Source organism: Lycorma delicatula, chromosome 1 (assembly GCF_047948215.1).
Source record: "Lycorma delicatula isolate Av1 chromosome 1, ASM4794821v1, whole genome shotgun sequence".
In the NCBI taxonomy this organism is placed as follows: Eukaryota; Metazoa; Arthropoda; class Insecta; order Hemiptera; family Fulgoridae; genus Lycorma; species Lycorma delicatula.
In genome coordinates, this window is record NC_134455.1 from 364633449 (window position 1) to 364650944 (window position 17496).

Sequence of the window (17496 nt, forward strand, 5' to 3'; positions counted from 1 at the left end):
TGGAAAATACTCGATATTCCCCTTTTGACATGATCACCATACTTTCCTTTTTAATGCAGCTATTCTAGCTATAAATTTTCCTGGAAAATAAAACCATACAATCTGTAAAGCATTATACAATTATTCTTGTTCTAGAACTTATCCCTTCATTTTCTTCTACAATATATATATATATATATATATATATATATATATATAATATGTATAATTATATATATATATTTTTATATATATATATATATATTCAACATACATATTTTAAACTAGGTTGGTGATAGGCAGCACCCTTGTGTTACTCCTAGTCTAGGTCAAACTAATCAGTTATGCTTGAGCAACCTTTATCAAAAATAGTTATTACAAATTATAATCTGTACGTTTATTTTGTAATTCATAATCTTTATTAATGCTTTATTACATTTTAATTAAAACAATTAACTCTTTTTAACTTCCTTGTACGAAGTAAAGGAAGTATTGCGATCGCAAAATATTTTGGTTTCCAGATTTCAACGGAAATATCCATTTTGGCCAAACCTCAATCCATTTTAACTAGTTTCGGCGTGATGTCTGTACGTGAAAACGTACGTACGTATCTCGCATAATCTAAAAACGATTAGTCGTAGGATGTTGAAATTTTGGATTTAGAACTGTTGTAACATCTACTTGTTCACCTCCCCTTTTGATTGCAATCGACTGGACCAAAAGTGTCCAAAAAAGCCCAAAATTTACAAAAAATTGGATTTCGGACTATTTCTTAACTACAGTAATAAGCCCTCATTGAGATCTTTTCAACGATATAAGTAGTAGTTATTTTCATTGGTTCCAGAGTTATAGCCAAATAAAATTTTAATTAATGAAATATTTGGATCTTACAAGGAGACATCGGTTCGAATCCGACTTCATTTCTTTTTTTTTTAACTTATTTTTTTAAATTTAAATATATTGATTTATTATATTATATTTATTATTGATTTATTTGTTATTTTATTGAATCAGAGGTGATTCTAAAAAAAAGTTTTACAATAAATAATAATTCAATAATAACAATAAAAAAAAATGAAAACATCAGAAGTTATGTTATTAGTGAAATAAAATATAATGTACTTTTCATTTTAATTCAAAACTTTTTACTTAGGTTAATAATTATTAATAAATCAATATATTTAAATTTAAAAAAAGTTAAAAAAATATATATATATGTATATGAAGTCGAATTCGAACCGATGTGTACATGGTTACGGATCCGACTCGTTCTCAGTTACACTACATAAGTACTTCAGCGACGTGAAAAAAATTAATATATAAACTAATATAAAATGCTGATACGGACACCGCATAAAAATGTGATGAAATGTGGTGTCCACCACTATATCATTTTATTAAAGAATTGGAGGATCGTATCTCCCTTTCAAATGAAATAAGTTTAAATGAAGTGCACAAAAAATATGTAAATGTAATTTAATAGGCGTACAAGGAAGTCATGTGGTGTCCACATCAGATATATTAAAACTGTTAACTGTTTTTAACATTCTTTGTTTAAAACATTTTGCTTGAATTAATATAATAATGAAATTGATTCGTATTTATCTACAGTTTTACTACTCTAGAGTTATTTATATTTTAAATACTCATTGAAATTGAAAAAAAAAACATTTAATGTATGTTAAAAGTTAAGATGAAAATAGAATTATATTGGCATTCTTCAATAGTATATTTTATTTAATTCTATTTATTTGTATTCTTAACAAATATATATTTATATTTGTTTTTTTTTTTTTAGGTGACGCAGCTTTTATAGGTTACAAATTCTGCTGATGAAAAAACAATTTTCGAAAATTCAAGTAAGTTATTAAATTCATATATAATTGCGATAAATAGGTAAACAATTATTACTTACCTAGCTATATATTTTTATTGTATAACTTTACTGTATTAGAGAAAGTATGCTAATTGAGTCAAATTTTGCATGCTGGATTTTCTTTTCTACAGTTCAACGTATTTTGGTCATTTAAAAATAAAAAACACAATTCTAAAACTGAAAAATTCCAGAAGGATATATGGATTGACCGATTTATATGAAATTAGCGCAATTATTTTTTTATATATATATATATAGTATTAATGCCGTTTTATTTGATCACAATCGATGAAGGGGGCAGGGAGATACCGATATTATGGGTCCTTATCTAAAACATTAGCTCAAAGAATAGGTAAATTTTTACTTCCTTGTTCGAAGTAAAGAAAGTAGTATTGTGATCGCGAGAAATTTCGGTTTTCAGATTTCAACGGAAATATCCATATTGACTAAACCTGAATTAATTTTGACTAGTACCGGCGTGACGTCTGTACTTACCTATGTACTTATCTCACATAACTCAAAAACAATTAGCCGTAGGATGTTAAAATTTTGGATTGAGAACTGTTGTAACATCTAGTTGTGCACCTCCTCTTTTGACTGCAATCGACTGAAACAAAAGTGTCCAAAAAAGCGTAAAATTAAAAAAAAAATGGATTTTGGACTTTTCTTAAACTGCAGTAATAAGCCCTCATTGAGAGCTTTTCAACGATATATCAGAAGTGGTACTTCTTTTCATTGGTTCCAGAGTTATAGCTAAATAGAATTTTAATTAATGAAATAATTGGATCAAGGGAAGGGACATCGGTTCGAATAAGAGTTTATCTCTTTAAAAAATCTTTTTTTTATTTACATTTTTTTATTTATTAATTATTATTAACCCGTGATTGTAAAATTTACAATAAATAATTATTCAATAATAATAACAAAAAAAAAATTATATATATATATATATATATATATATATGAGAAAAATCAGAAGTTATTAGAGAAGTAAAATTTTATGTACTTTTAAAAATGTGTATTAATCGGCATTATTACATATTTGTGTATGTAATAGATTTGGTGAAACATCTGATTATTTAATATTAATTGGAAATTATAATTTAGAACCGTATTATTTATAGATTTTCTAGTTTAATTTAATTAAATATTCTGGAATTTCTGTTTAATTTTATCTAAATTAAAGTTAACTACAGAGTTACTGAAAAATAGACCCTCACAAATAGAACATATACACCGAGGCATACATGTCCGAACCTAAATAAATTGCAAAAAATGCTTATCATTTAGTCAATTACTCTGATGTCAGGTCAGACAATATTCTTCCTAGGTCGGAGTTGATCATCATTTCGTTTATTTGTTTTTCGTAGTCAAACATTTAATCGTTCTTTGGTTTGATATAATTATTCTGATGTTAATTTGTGTACAGGTTCTCGAGTTTTCAAATTTCCTCTCTATATTCATCATCCTCTCAATATTTTTATTTTTTCTTTAGTCTTAACGTTTTGTTCCCTTTTATATTTATCATCTTCTCTTAATCTTTTTATTCTTTCTTTGGTTTTAACATTTACTTCCTCTTCATATTCATCTTCTTGTTGATTTTTTGAGATACATTTCTTCATGTTATCTTACTTTTTCCTGTATGATTGTTTATTTTCATTTTTGAATATTCACCAATTAATCCAATAATAAAAACTGATTATTTTACACGGTAAGGTCCAAATTAACATTTGTAACCACAGCAGTTCACTAAACGGAATAGTTTAATTATTATTCCCTTTTATTTATACGACACACCAGAAATCTGAAATTTTTGTTAATCAGCAACTCACGAAGGTACGGATAATAAATGGACTTTACTCTTTCTTAATATTTCAGGTAAGATTGTTGAGTTAATAATTGTATAAGTATTTGTTGGTAATAAAAACTAGTATTTCAGCAATTGCGAAACTGTCCGCTTTATTAAAGAATTGGAGGATCGTATCTCACTTTCAAATAAAATAAGTTTAAATGAAGTGCAGCAGAAAATGTGTACATGTAATTTAATTAGGCGTACAAAAAAGTCGTTGATGTCCACATCAAATTTTTTTTAAATTATTTGATTCGTCCTCCGATATTTGTTCGATCTATTGGTTCGTTGGAACAACCGGTTTGGGTAGTTAGATTCGCTTCCAATTTATGAGGATCCAAGTCCATTTAGGTTGTACGAATGTAGTTGGGTAAAGCGTTTTTTTCTATCTACAACGTCCTTTCCCCTCCACTGTAAAGTAAACTTTCCCCTCCATTGTACTGTTAGCAGTACCAATATTACAGTTAGATTATATGATCTATGTGTTTACCCCCTTTCCTAAATCAGAAGAGAATTTCCTCTGATTTATATAACAATGTTATTTCTATTTAATTTTATATGCTCTTTGTTATTTCTGGCAAGGGTTTTGTCTTTTCTTTTAAAACATAAATTTACTGGTTTGTAATTTGTGATTTACTTACAAATATTTTGTAAAAATTTCTGGTATTATTCTTTTTAAAATCTTCATATAATATTTAAATTTATTATTTATGAAATTTTCTTTCGGAATTTTGTTGTTTTTCGTAGCTTCTTAAAAATTTTAAGGTTATTCTCAACTCCTTTGAATTCCAGTTCTTCAATTCTAGGAATCTTTTTTCTATAACCAATTCCCATTTAGAATTCCCCATACTTTTTATTGTATCGTAATGGACCGATTTTCCTGGAAGTCTTTATTAAACTAGCTTGAATCTCTTTCCATTTTTGGAGTTTGATTTACTAAGACCTTATTCTGGAATTCCTTTTCATTCGTTTCTAGGATTTTGTAGCCGAATTTTAGGATTTTAATTTTAGGTATTCGTTTTAAAGCTAGTATAAAATGTATTTTACTTTGTGATAAATAGTGAATGAATGTTACGTTAAACTTTTTTCTAACTTTTACATACTGAATTTCTTTACAGAAGTTTTTAGAGATCGCCACATGATCTAACTGAAATTCTCCCATTCAAGGATTTGAAGAAATGATTGTAGTACATTTTTATATATTTCAAAATTAATTCCTTTGAATTGAAATTTATTACGTTATGATAATTGATTTTGAATTTCATATTTATGAATTAAATTATTAGAAAATTATAAACCGATATCTATCTAATTGTGAAAAAAATTACATATGCGATTTTCGTTTTACCGATTGCATAACTTTACTGATAAATTTTTTATCGTTTAATTCAATCTATAGTCGATTGATTTGTTTTGTAATGTTTGATTAGTTTTTTTTTTATTTATGAGATCATTACTTATTGTTTACGCTTGATAGAGAAGAACAAGGATACAGAAAAGGAAAAAATGGTGCGTTTAGTTTTATATTCAGTATTGTATAGTGTGTACCGGCTCGTTCACCTGACCTGAGTTGTCTGACTGCTTGTCAGGTCAACTAGTATTCTCCAAGTTCAACGTCACTGTACTGCACTATATTTCTATAACAGTACTTACGGATCATTCAACATTGCAGTTACAGTCTTTTTTTGTCTTACATCATTGTATTGATTCTTTGTCTTATTTTAAGCTATCAATCTCATGTGATCGTCGTATTAAAAACTAAAAACTCCTGTTGCTGTTAATAGGTAGAAAATTGCTAGTATAAAATACATTACAAACCAAATACGTGTAAATGATTGTTATACTAAGCGACAAATGACTTTATAAGTAATTATTCCGTATAAAAATATAATTAAACCGTTAAAATCATCAATACTTTGTGCATAAAATGTATAAAATAATACTTGCGTTTAGTTTTCCATTTTTTTTTTATTGGTATGAAAACCCAATTTTTTCCAGGAAATTTTCGGAAAAGTTAAATGTAGACAGCTATAAAAAATTACGGACAGCGATAAAAATTTTATTTTAATCTAAAATGTTATTAATCTAACACTTATCCACAAAGAATAATCTGGGATATGAAAGAAAACTTCAGCATAAGTGGAAACTTTAAAACCGATTAACCTTATAAATTTTAATTGAATAGAATGGTTTGTTAATTTTAACTTTCGGAGTCATCATTTTTTAACAGAATTCAATAAAAATAAGTTGGATGAAAAGGATGGAAGTTCTGTTTTATTCTTAGGTGTATTTTTTTATTTAATTATTTTTATGCAGGATGTTTAAATAAAGTATAACACTCAAATAGCTTTTTCAACAGTTGAACAAATAAAAATGAGATTTTATCTAATATTACTACCTCGAAAAATTTGTTATATAGTATAACACCACCATTCCCCACGTCCTCTAAGAGGTTCCACCAAAAGAGGAAGGGCGACTTAAACACTTTTAAATTAAAAGGGTAGAATTTTTATATATAGTTTTAGAGATCATTGAGAGACAAACATTTGATTAAAAAATACCATTTTACTACGACAACCTTAATCAAAATGGCAACCATTTAATAATTTTCACAGCTGGTTTGAAAACTGGCCCACAATACGCCCCAAATAGTTAATAAAAAAAAGATTCGTTTTCTGATAAGAGAATTTTTAAAATTCTATTTTTTTTTAGTATTTCATAATCCACATTGACATTAGAACACGCCCATATACATAAATCTACGCGTGATACGCAACTACATTAATTGGACATTCGGGTTTCGACCTTTCTTTTTCCTGTTTAGCCTCCGGTAATTACCGTTCAGATAATAAATACTTCAGAGGATGATATGTATGAGTGTAAATGAAGTGTAGTCTTGTACAGTATCACTTCGACCATTCCTGAGATGTGTGGTTAATTGAAACCCAACCACCAAAGAACATCGGTATCCACGATCTAGTATTCAAATCCGTGTAAAAATAATTGACTTTTTACTAGGACTTGAACGCTGGAACTCTTGACTTCCAAATTACCTGATATGGGAAGACGTGTTCCTCAGTAGACCAACCTGGTGGGTTAGGGTTTCGACCTAAGTTTTATAAATTTCACATAATAGGAGTTACACTTAGTCATAAAGGTGTCCCAAAATGAACTGATATTTTTAATTTGCCGCTATTTTTTTCGCGGAACCGGAATACAAATGCTGTTATCAGTAAATGTTGAGGTTAAATTATGGAAAAGTACATAATTAAACAGCGCGTAGAAATTGTAAAAATAACAATATAACAAGTTTTCGAAAAAATTATCTTTAGCGATGAGGCACATTTTCTTTTTACCGGCTCAATAAACAAAATTGTCGAATTTGGGATCAAAAAATCCAAAAAAGACTGAAAAACATGGAAAAGTGCATAATTAAACAGCGCGTAGAAATTGTAAAAATAACAATATAACAAGTTTTCGAAAAAATGATCTTTAGCGATGAGGCACATTTTCTTTTTACCGGCTCAATAAACAAAATTGTCGAATTTGGGATCAAAAAATCCAAAAAAGACTGAAAAACTTATATGCATTCTTGACTAGTTACGTTTTGGTGCGGTTTTTGGGATGGGGGATTGATTGGACCTAAATTCTTCGAAAATAAAAAAGGAGATGTTACCGTCAATGGAATTCGATATTATGAGATGATTTCTAATTTTTTGTGACTCAAAATTAATTATATTAATGTGGAAGGCTTGTGGTTTCAACAAGACGGTGCAACATGCCATACTGCCAATGAAACCGTCCAGGTATCACAAGAAAAATTTAATACTCGTGTTATCTAGCAGCGAGGTGCTGTGAATCGCCCGATCATGTGATTTGACACCACTGGAATTTTTTCTTTGGGGTTATCTTAAGGATAAGATGTACATCAATAAACCAAAAACAATTGAGGACGTTAAAGAAGAAATTTGACACAATATTTCCGACATTTCCCAGCAATTATATCAAAATGTTTTTTTGAAAATTTTGTCGAAAGAGTGAACATGTGCAGCCAGGGTCGAGGCGCTCATTTGTCAGATGTTTTGTATCACTCATAACCTCCATATTACTACTTACTAATAAAATAAAAAAAGATTATCAATTATAAAATAAAAAATGAGTTTTATTAAAATAGCCCAAATTTTCCAAAATTTATTATTTTGGGAAACCCTTTATAAAAACTATACTTTGGCATTTTATAACCAACGATATATAAAAACATGATGTGATTAAATCAAGTTTTGGTCGATTTTAAATTGCCATTAATGTAACATCTAGCAAAATCGTATCTATTTCTTCTAAATAATTTGAAACAGCTGTTAGCGGGCGTGATTGGAATTTTTTTTTAAAAATGAAACAACCTCCCAATAAGAAGCGACTTGAAAATTTTAAATGGAAAGTGTAGTGTTGTACACATAGTTTTAAAGGGTTTGGAAAAAATTGTTTAACTTAAGGATTGTTTTCTGACTACAACAATTCTAGCCAAATTGGAAGCCAATTAATATTTTTCATATCTCTTGTTTCGTAAGTGGCCTACGGTACATCCCAAAAAGTGATTTCATACTGAAAAGTAGTTAGTTTTAAGGTAGGAGCGTTTGCTAGTTTTTAGGTAGATTTCATAAGAAAGCTACCTATTGTAATGAATACTATGATTCGACTTCCGGAAAATGTCGACATGTCTTGGCGTTTCACTTCCCCAAACCCCAAATCCACCGTCAGTTCAAAAGTTTATATATATCAATAAATATATATTATAATATATAAAATTATAAATTATTATACATTATATATATATATATCATTTTCTTGTGGGCACGATAACTGCCGTAAATTTCCGCAAATCACTTTCAAATTTATACATAAAATATAACGACCCAAAATCTCGGTCGAGTTCGTTTATGGAAACTACTTTAACTATTTTAGTACGTTAAGTTTCGTACCTTTTTTTTTGCGTTGGAGGAAAGAAAATCTACTGCTGGACGTCCAATGACCCGAACCGCTGGGTGTGTGGGGTTTCCCGCTTAAGGCGGGGACCAACTAAAAACCCTCTCCCTCCCGCGGCGTGGTGGCGAACCACCTAGTGAGGTACACATAGTCACTCCGCGTCCCTACAGATACACCGGGTGTAGTCCTTCCGCAAGGGCTTCCTGCGTCTCCCGGGGTACCCAGCGGCGACGATCCTGTTAGAACCCCGTCAGCTTTGTATCAGGGGCGATCAAATAAGCACAAAATGTGCATAAAATGGCACACATATAAGCACACATCATCAATGGTCCTACACTACGGACACAAACTTGCAAATCTGGCCAACCTATCTCAAAAAGCACCATTTCCAGAAAAAAAATCTGTGTAATATGCCGATTAAGGGAAATCCACAAACTATCTGCACACTTCTAACATCAGGAAATATTCCATGGGTGTGACAGCCTTCAGGCGATCGGTCCACCTGATCTGTCTTAAATGGAAACCCTGATCGTTTATTTCTTTTATAAGGCCGTTGGTGTAGGCCTTAAGTTGGCCTACACCAACGGCCTTATAAATGAAATTTTTAGCGGGTGAAAAGCAGACCGGGATTTGAACCCGGGACCTCCGGATGAAAGGCCGAGTTTGTTGAAAAACCACTCCGCTACGGAGATCAGCAATCAACCACTTTAACCATTTAAAAGGTTTCTGTTAACATGAAAAATGGAATCTTGTATAGCTGCAAGTGAAGGGCATTTCAAACTTTTAGTATAACAAAATTAGTATTAGTTATGAAATTATATATTTCTATCTTAAAATTTAGTAAGTTTTTTTAATATATTTATTTTCTTATGTTTTTTTATATATGAACTAATAAATTTTCTCTTACTCTGTGTACGGTTGTATTAAAATAATATGTTGACAACAGATTCGTAGTATTAATGTATATTTTATTAAGCCCGTTAAAAAACAGGACAATATATGAATTCCTTAAATTAAGATTGGGAGATTATAAGTGAAAATTGCTAAATATATTTCAAGTAAGCAATACTTTATTCATTTTGATATTACGTGTATCTTACTATACTGTCTTTGTTACTTTGAATAAATAATTGTTATATGAATATAATAATGTTTCATGGCTTGTGGGTAACTGCTTCAGTAGACCGGTTAGCAGCGTTTTATATTACTCAAGTGAACATGATGGTTGCTTATACATTTAAAATTAAGGCTTGTTATTTAATAACCTGTGCGTTTGACATGATCTGCAACTTGTTGAATTAACTAGTAATCATAGTCCATTTTTATTAAGTTAATTGTTTATTTAAAAAATTAATTTTAAGTAATTATCCAATTGTTAATGTTTCATCTAGTGATCTCTGTTATAGTGTTATTAAAATTGCAGTTTTATAATGATATAAACATAGAAGTTAGCTTTGAAATTTAAATTTTGCAGTTGCAGGAAACGTTTAATAAATTTTTCCTCCCTTCTCTGTATATTGAGTAATCGAGGCAGCTAGCTTTATTTAATGTGTACGCGTGTTACATGTATATGTGTGTCTTGTTTAGGTACGTGTTAGTACATATAAATATAATATAATATGTATCATTTATCAAGAAAAATTTCACTCGGGAATTGGTTTATGTGATTGCAGGTAAACATATTACACTATAACTTGTTAAATGATAATACAGGACCCGGGTTCAAAGCCAAGTAAATATCTACTAATCGGTAATTAGATTTGAGTGATTATAATAGATATCTATGTGCTTTTATTACTAGATTTTATTTACAAATTTGTTTTGACGATTTCTGTTTTCCGAATCCGACAGTTATTGTAATTTTACAAATTTTTTGTGCTGGTGATGTGTCTTTATCCAAAAACGTTCTGGGTGCAAATCCCTGTTAAAATTACCATAGGATACTGCAGGATGAGTAGTCCGAAAAACGGTTGAAATTGTGAACTAAATATAAGGTGTTTTGTATTATAGAGCAATGTTTCTCAACCTGGAAGTCGCGGTGATATGAACGGGGGATCGCGAAATTATACTACAGCTTTACACGTAAATAATTATGAACTAATTTTATGAGAAAAATAAATTATTTATTACAAACATTTTACTTACATTTCTAAGTACACATGTAAAAAAAATTAATTAACGAGATTTTTGCGTTTGTCTGTTATTTAAAAGTTTCTCCATACATGGATCTGTATTAGAATTACACAAAAGCAAATTATTTTCAAGTGATAAAAGAAGATCCTTTATTTAATTTTTAACGCAACCATAGATGAAAAATCCTTTTTACTCAGAGGAGGTAAGTCGTGGCAAAAAGGGATTAATATTTTCAATGCTTCTGTGACTAAATTTTCATATTCTTTTCGACAAGCAAACCAAAACTTATCTAAATCTTCAAATATAAATTATAGTCGTTATGTTATATCGGCAGACATTTCGATGAGCTGGTCGTGAATCTCAACTGATAACTTAGCTCTAGCAACAACTTTTTCAATAAACGGATTCAATATCCATTTCTTGGAGAAAACATTTTTATCTTCCGGAAAATGTTCTGCCAATTGAATTTCTAGATCACGCAAATGCATCTTCGTGCTATCCAAACTGTGGTGAATAATACATTCTTCTTTATCCAAATTTAGGTCAATCGAAAATAAATGGAAACGTATCAAAATTTTTCCTTTGAAGGCAAACTTTTTCTGTCATTAATAAAATGTTTTTATCACGTCCTTGTAAATTCACATTTAATTCGTATAAATGCATTAATACATCAGAAAAGTAAGCCAGTAGCAAGATATTTTAATTACTCTGTAAAAATATTGAAAATGGCGTTTGTTTATCTTGGAAAAATATTATTAATTCATCTCGAAATTTCAATAATCGGGTTATAACACTTTCCCCCGCGATAACCATCTGATTTCTACATGGATAAGAAGAGATAATAAGATAAATTATAAGATTTCTAGTGGAAATCTTATAATTTATCTTATATAAAGATAATATCCGATGATGAATATTATATATAATATATAGAATGTTTATGGTGGGCTGGCTATACTTTTTCAGATTCTACTTGTAAAACTAAACAAAAAATCCTTACGAAAAATGGCAATTTCTCCTTCGTTCTCCTCCTGTCTGCCGTTTTTTTATTTTTATATAAATATTTCTATCTCAAGTTCGGATAAACGAATCACATTGATGTTTGGTAAGCGTCATGGTAATAAAGTTTTAAAATTAGCAAAAAATCAGGACTTAAATACCTTCGCAAATTACAAAATGGCGACATTTTTATTTTTCAGTCCATTATACCTCCATAAATATAAGTTTTATCAAAATGAATGTTTTTTCTAAAATGTTATGCCTTTTATTTTAAACAAATTGACATTTATTTTTTTAAAATCGGTTAACAAGTAGCCGAATTATGGCAGAAAATTGATGTTGTAATTTTGTGTCTGTTTTCATGTCCTCCACTTTACGTTCAATTCGATTGAATATTAGTTATTTTTATTTATTGTTAATTCTTATATTGTAAATTAGTATCAGATTAAGTAATAATTTTCTCATAATAATAGACCTAATAATTAAAAAAATAAAACAACTACCTGTAATAATCTTACGTTAATTGTTGTAGAACATTAGGTATACTTTTTTTTTAAATTAACAGTTAACAATTGTTAAAAGTTATGAGAGATGTTCAAAGTGTCCACCATTAGAGATTACACATGTCTCCAGTCTTTTTTTTGAGAGATTGTCTTAACCATTCAAAAATTCCAGGAGTATTCCTAATTTCTTGAAATCCATTTTGGATCCTTTGTTGAAGTTCCTGAATATTGAGTATTGGACATGAATAAACAGTATGTTTCAAATGGCCTCACAGGTAAAAGTCAAGAGGGTTTAAGTCAGGTGATCGGGCAGGCCAAGGCACTGGCCCACCGCGGCTTATCCATTTTTTCATGGAAAGTTTCAAGAAGGAAATCTGATACCAACTGAGGTGAAATCACATATTTCCTCTTAATTGTAGAGGTTCCAAAAAATATGAAAGATTTTCGGCAAATGAGCAAGATAATTTTCTCCATTTAAATAATTTGGATGACAAATCCCAAAAGAGTCATTAAAAATACCTGCCTGTATGTTCAGGAAATATCTTTTTTGATGGCTACTTTGAAAGGTACCAGGAGGATTTTCGTCGCTTCAGATACGCTGGTTGTGATAGTTTCGAACAACATTCCTGTTAAAAGAAGTTTCATTTTTACATTGTTAACATGATCAGCAGTAATAATAGCTGTGTAAAATTATTCAAAAGTGAAAGATTAATATCAATTGTTTTATTATTATTTAATGTTAAATTTTACTGTGAGAAAGTTATTAATTAATTTGATACTAATTTACATTAATAGAATTAACATTAAATAAAAACAATTAATATTTAATCGAATTGAACGTAAAGTGGAGGACATGAAAACAAACCAAAAATTGACAACATAAATTTTCTGCTGTAACTCGCCTATTTGTTAACCGATTTAAAAAAATAGAATGTCATTTTGTTCAAAATAAAAAGCTTAATATTTTAAAAATAACATACATTTTGATAAACTTATATGTATGGATATATAACGGATTGAAAAATAAAAATGGCCGCCATTTTAGGTAGATTTCATGGGAAACTGCTATATGGGTACCATGATTCGACTTTCAGAAAATTTCAAAATATCTTTGCGTTTCACATATCCCAGACCCTAAAACCACCATCAGCTCAAAAGTTTATATATGCATTTATGTGTGTGTATATATATATATATATATACACACACACACACACACACACACATATATATATGTATATATATATATATTACACATTACGTACGTATTATTACACACGTATTATATATATACACATATATATATATATATATATATATGTGTGTTATACATATATGTATATATATTTCACTTTCTTGTGGACACGATAACTGCCTTAATTTTGCTCCAATCACCTTCAAATTGTTTCCTAAAAATAACAACTCAAAATCTCTGCCGAGTTCGTTAACGGCCAAAATCGGACAATAGGGGATGAAATGGAGAGAGTTTTTCGAAAAAAACAAAATATCGCTTATTAAGTAAAATATCGAATTCGTTTAAAGTTGATACTATTCTTTGCAAGGGCCTAAAACTTATATAAGTAATGTTTTTTGATATTACCAACAATTGGCAAAGGGGTTGGAAAAAATGTGGTTTCGAAGACAAAAAATATCGTATCTCCCTTAATATGCACAGTATGGAATCGGTTTAAAATAGTAGTTAAGTCATGTAAACATTAACTAAAATTTTTGTCTTCAACAATTTTTGATACGACCAACCCTTACCGCAAGGAATGACCAAAATATTGCTGGAATTGTTGTAATATGGGGCTTGTCCTATGCTAAACATGTGAAACTTTTTTCACGTGCAATCATTGTCGTATTGAGTAAATTTGAGGTTTAAGGAACTTTAAGGTGGAAATGTTTTATTATCCCTTACTTAGCACCGGTGAAATCTGCCTCCGCCTTTCGGCGTGCCGAAAGGGATTTTTTGTAATTTTCGAAGATCCTGATTTTTTGATAATTTTAAAACATTTTAACAAAGACGCTTACAAAATATTAATGTGATTCCTCTATCTGAATTTGAGATTAAATTTTTATACAAAAATAACAAAATGGCTAACAAGGAGAGAACGAAAGAGAAATTGCTATTTTTCCTAAGGATATTTTTTGTTTAGTTTTACAAGTAGAATCTGGAAAAGCATAGCCAAATTATTATTTTAGTAACATTTCTATATATTGGATCAGAAAGGTTTAAGACGAGACATCTCAATTTTTTTTTGGTTTTATTAACGGTGCTTCAGATATTGTGCAGAAATTCACATTGCCAAGCATACAGAAGACCATATAGCATCATCTAACATGAAGCATACATAAAAAAATATCAGGATTCCCAGTGCTCCTTCCTACCCACCGGACGGCGAAAACTACGCGCATCCCATTACATGGTTTTGATTTCAGTTCCATTTTTTCAAAAATAATTATTTATAATTCTTCATCGACTTAATTTTAATAAAATGAATTCATATAAATTATTTCTTATTATATTATTTCAAATATTAAAGAAAATCTTTTAATGTTAATATATTAACTTAGTGATATAGATCTGTTTCTGTTTATTTTTAATTCGATTTTAAAATCGCAAAATTTCAGTTTTTATTTATTTTTGTATTTAAAAACAATATTTTAATATTTTTTCTTCTATTTTAAAGAGTCAGATGTGTTAGAAAAATGAGAGCAGGTGTTCAGATAAACCAGGAAGTGGTTTTATATGACTAGCTAGCTAGACAATCCACGATATTCGTGACTGTGGTCTTGTCTCTGGTACATACTACAGTTTTTGCGTATTACTTTACTTGTTATAAAGTTTTGTAATATGTAAATCTAATGTTATCAGTATTTTTTATTTTCAATTCATTACAATAAATGAACCGTTGTGTAATAGGTTAAACTTTCTGCCTGGATCTTTTTCTTTCTTGTCTGTGTGTGTCGAAATTTAACATTCTTTGTAATCACGCTGAGGCCGTCCAGTCAATTCAGATTCTTGTTAATTTGCAAATTTTTATATACAAGATTGTTCGCTTTTTATATAATTTTGCCTGCTTTAAAAAAAGTTCTTTTGTAATAATTTTATTGAATCGAATCTCAGTTTACATCTTTTACTATTCATGGTTTATCGTTATAATGATTAGGTAGGTGTACATTAAGAAAAAGGTTTGTTACACAGGTCAAATTTTCCATGTTGGGGTTTTTCCAAAATTTTAAGATTTCACAAAAAAAAGGTAAAACATATTTTACCGCTGAAACATTCCGAAGGGATGTATGGAAGTACAAAATTATGTATATGCATAATTTTGAGGTATTTTTGGGAGGGTATTGAATAATAATTAAATACATGAGTTGCTCTGAAACTAAAAAAATGTCCCTTTCGGCACGCCGGAAGACGAAGGTAGATTTCACCCGGTTCTAACTAGGGGATAGAAAAGATTTCCACCGTAATGTTAAGAAAACTTCAAATTTAGTCAATACGACAGTGGTTGCATGTGGAAAAAGGTTTCACATGTTTAGCATACGACAGGCCCCATCATAAAATTCCAGCAATATTTTGGTCATCCCTTGCCGTAAGGGTTAGTCATATCAAGAATTGTTTCAGACAAAGCTTTTAGGTAATATTTACATGAGTAACGACTATTTTAAACCGATTCGATACTGTGCATATTAAGGGAGATACGATATTTTTTGTCTTCGAAACCACATTTTTTCCAACCCCTTTGCCAATTGTTAGTAATATCAAAAAAACTTTACTTATATAAGTTTTAGGCCCTTATCCAAAGAAGAGTAGGAAATATAAAGGAATTCGATATTTTACTTCAGAAAGTTATTGCGATATTTTGTTTTTACGAAAATGTCTCCCCATTTCCACCCCCATGGTCCGATTTATCTCATTAACGAACTCATCCGACATTTTGAGTCATTATATTTATGTATCAATTTGAAAGTAATTGGCCGAAAATTACGGTAGTTATCGTGTCCACAAGAAAGGGAATTAAATAAATATATATATGTGTATGAAATTTTGAACTGATGGTGGTTTTGGGATTTGTGAAACGTGCAGATATGTCGAAGTTTTCTAGAAGTCAAATCATGGTACCCATAACAATAATTAGATTTTTTATGAAATCTACCTGTAAATCGGGTGGGGTTGTGCCGGGGCGCACCGGCCGTTGGTTTAACATGAAACATTACAAAATTTTGAAGAAATTCCTCTGACCTACAGACCAACTTATCTTAAAGTTAAATGGGAAAGTCACCATCGAATTTTTTTTAAACAAAACTCAAGTCTCCAATGGAAAATTTTGGTTCCTTCATTTGGCAAACTCTACAGATAAATTGGTCGGTCTGTACGTCAGCGAGTCGCTTTTAGTGTATCGGATTGAAATAAAAACGAGACATTGACCGCGTACTAAATTTAATTTTAACATAAAACGGACACTAAATGGTACGTGATATTTATTTCGACTAATATTCGACGACAGTTTTGTTCAACATTAGTCTGTTATGAGAAATAAGAGGCATTATAAATAGCGGTAGAGATGCTCGCGCCGTCGGCGTCGTTCATCGAGCGCGCCATGCCAGCTTTGCGACGCTCCCGAAACATTCTCGCTCGGCACCGAACATTGGGATACCTGTGTGTGGCCCATAACTTCCCCTTTCCAGCGATATGAGTAATTTATATTCCCGGCTGGCTTCTGCACGGACTGAGGCTGACATATTGTATTTTTATGCGTTTTTTATACGTTTACTTTAGTTTTTTATACATAAATATTGTCCAAAATACACTTATTATTACTTAAATCCATATATCTCGACGAACTCTAAACAAAAAAAAAAAAAAAAACTCGAATCACTGCGCTATCGCGTCTAACTCGTAAACTACACTGATTGGAAATGAGTGAAAGTGCCAGTTTTGGCCGATCTGCGCTGTTCTCCCTCCCGATCAACCCGCCACCAGTGACGCAAATTCAAAGTCGTATCGGCAAGCTGACCATGTAAGTAATAAAATGACATTGCATTTACGTTTCTGAGTTAGGGAATTATTAAGGCAGGATGATATAGACTTTTTCGTTACGCTACAAATTTTTGTTTTGGTACCCGTATGTTTGAATGTGATTGTAAAGACGTTTCACGTCAAAAGG

The 17496-nt window shown here is 30.2% G+C and overlaps 1 protein-coding gene across 5 annotated transcripts in view; it reads left to right on the forward strand.

The window, feature by feature from the left end:
• The window catches only part of jar (Myosin heavy chain 95F jaguar), a 355723-nt gene that overhangs the window by 59196 nt on the left and 279031 nt on the right, over nt 1-17496 (forward strand). For all 5 annotated transcript variants that reach the window (XM_075353648.1, XM_075353645.1, XM_075353649.1 and 2 more), the window contains exon 2: nt 1778-1838. The gene's annotated coding sequence lies outside the window, so the exon portion shown is untranslated. The remainder of the gene's footprint in view (nt 1-1777; nt 1839-17496) is intronic.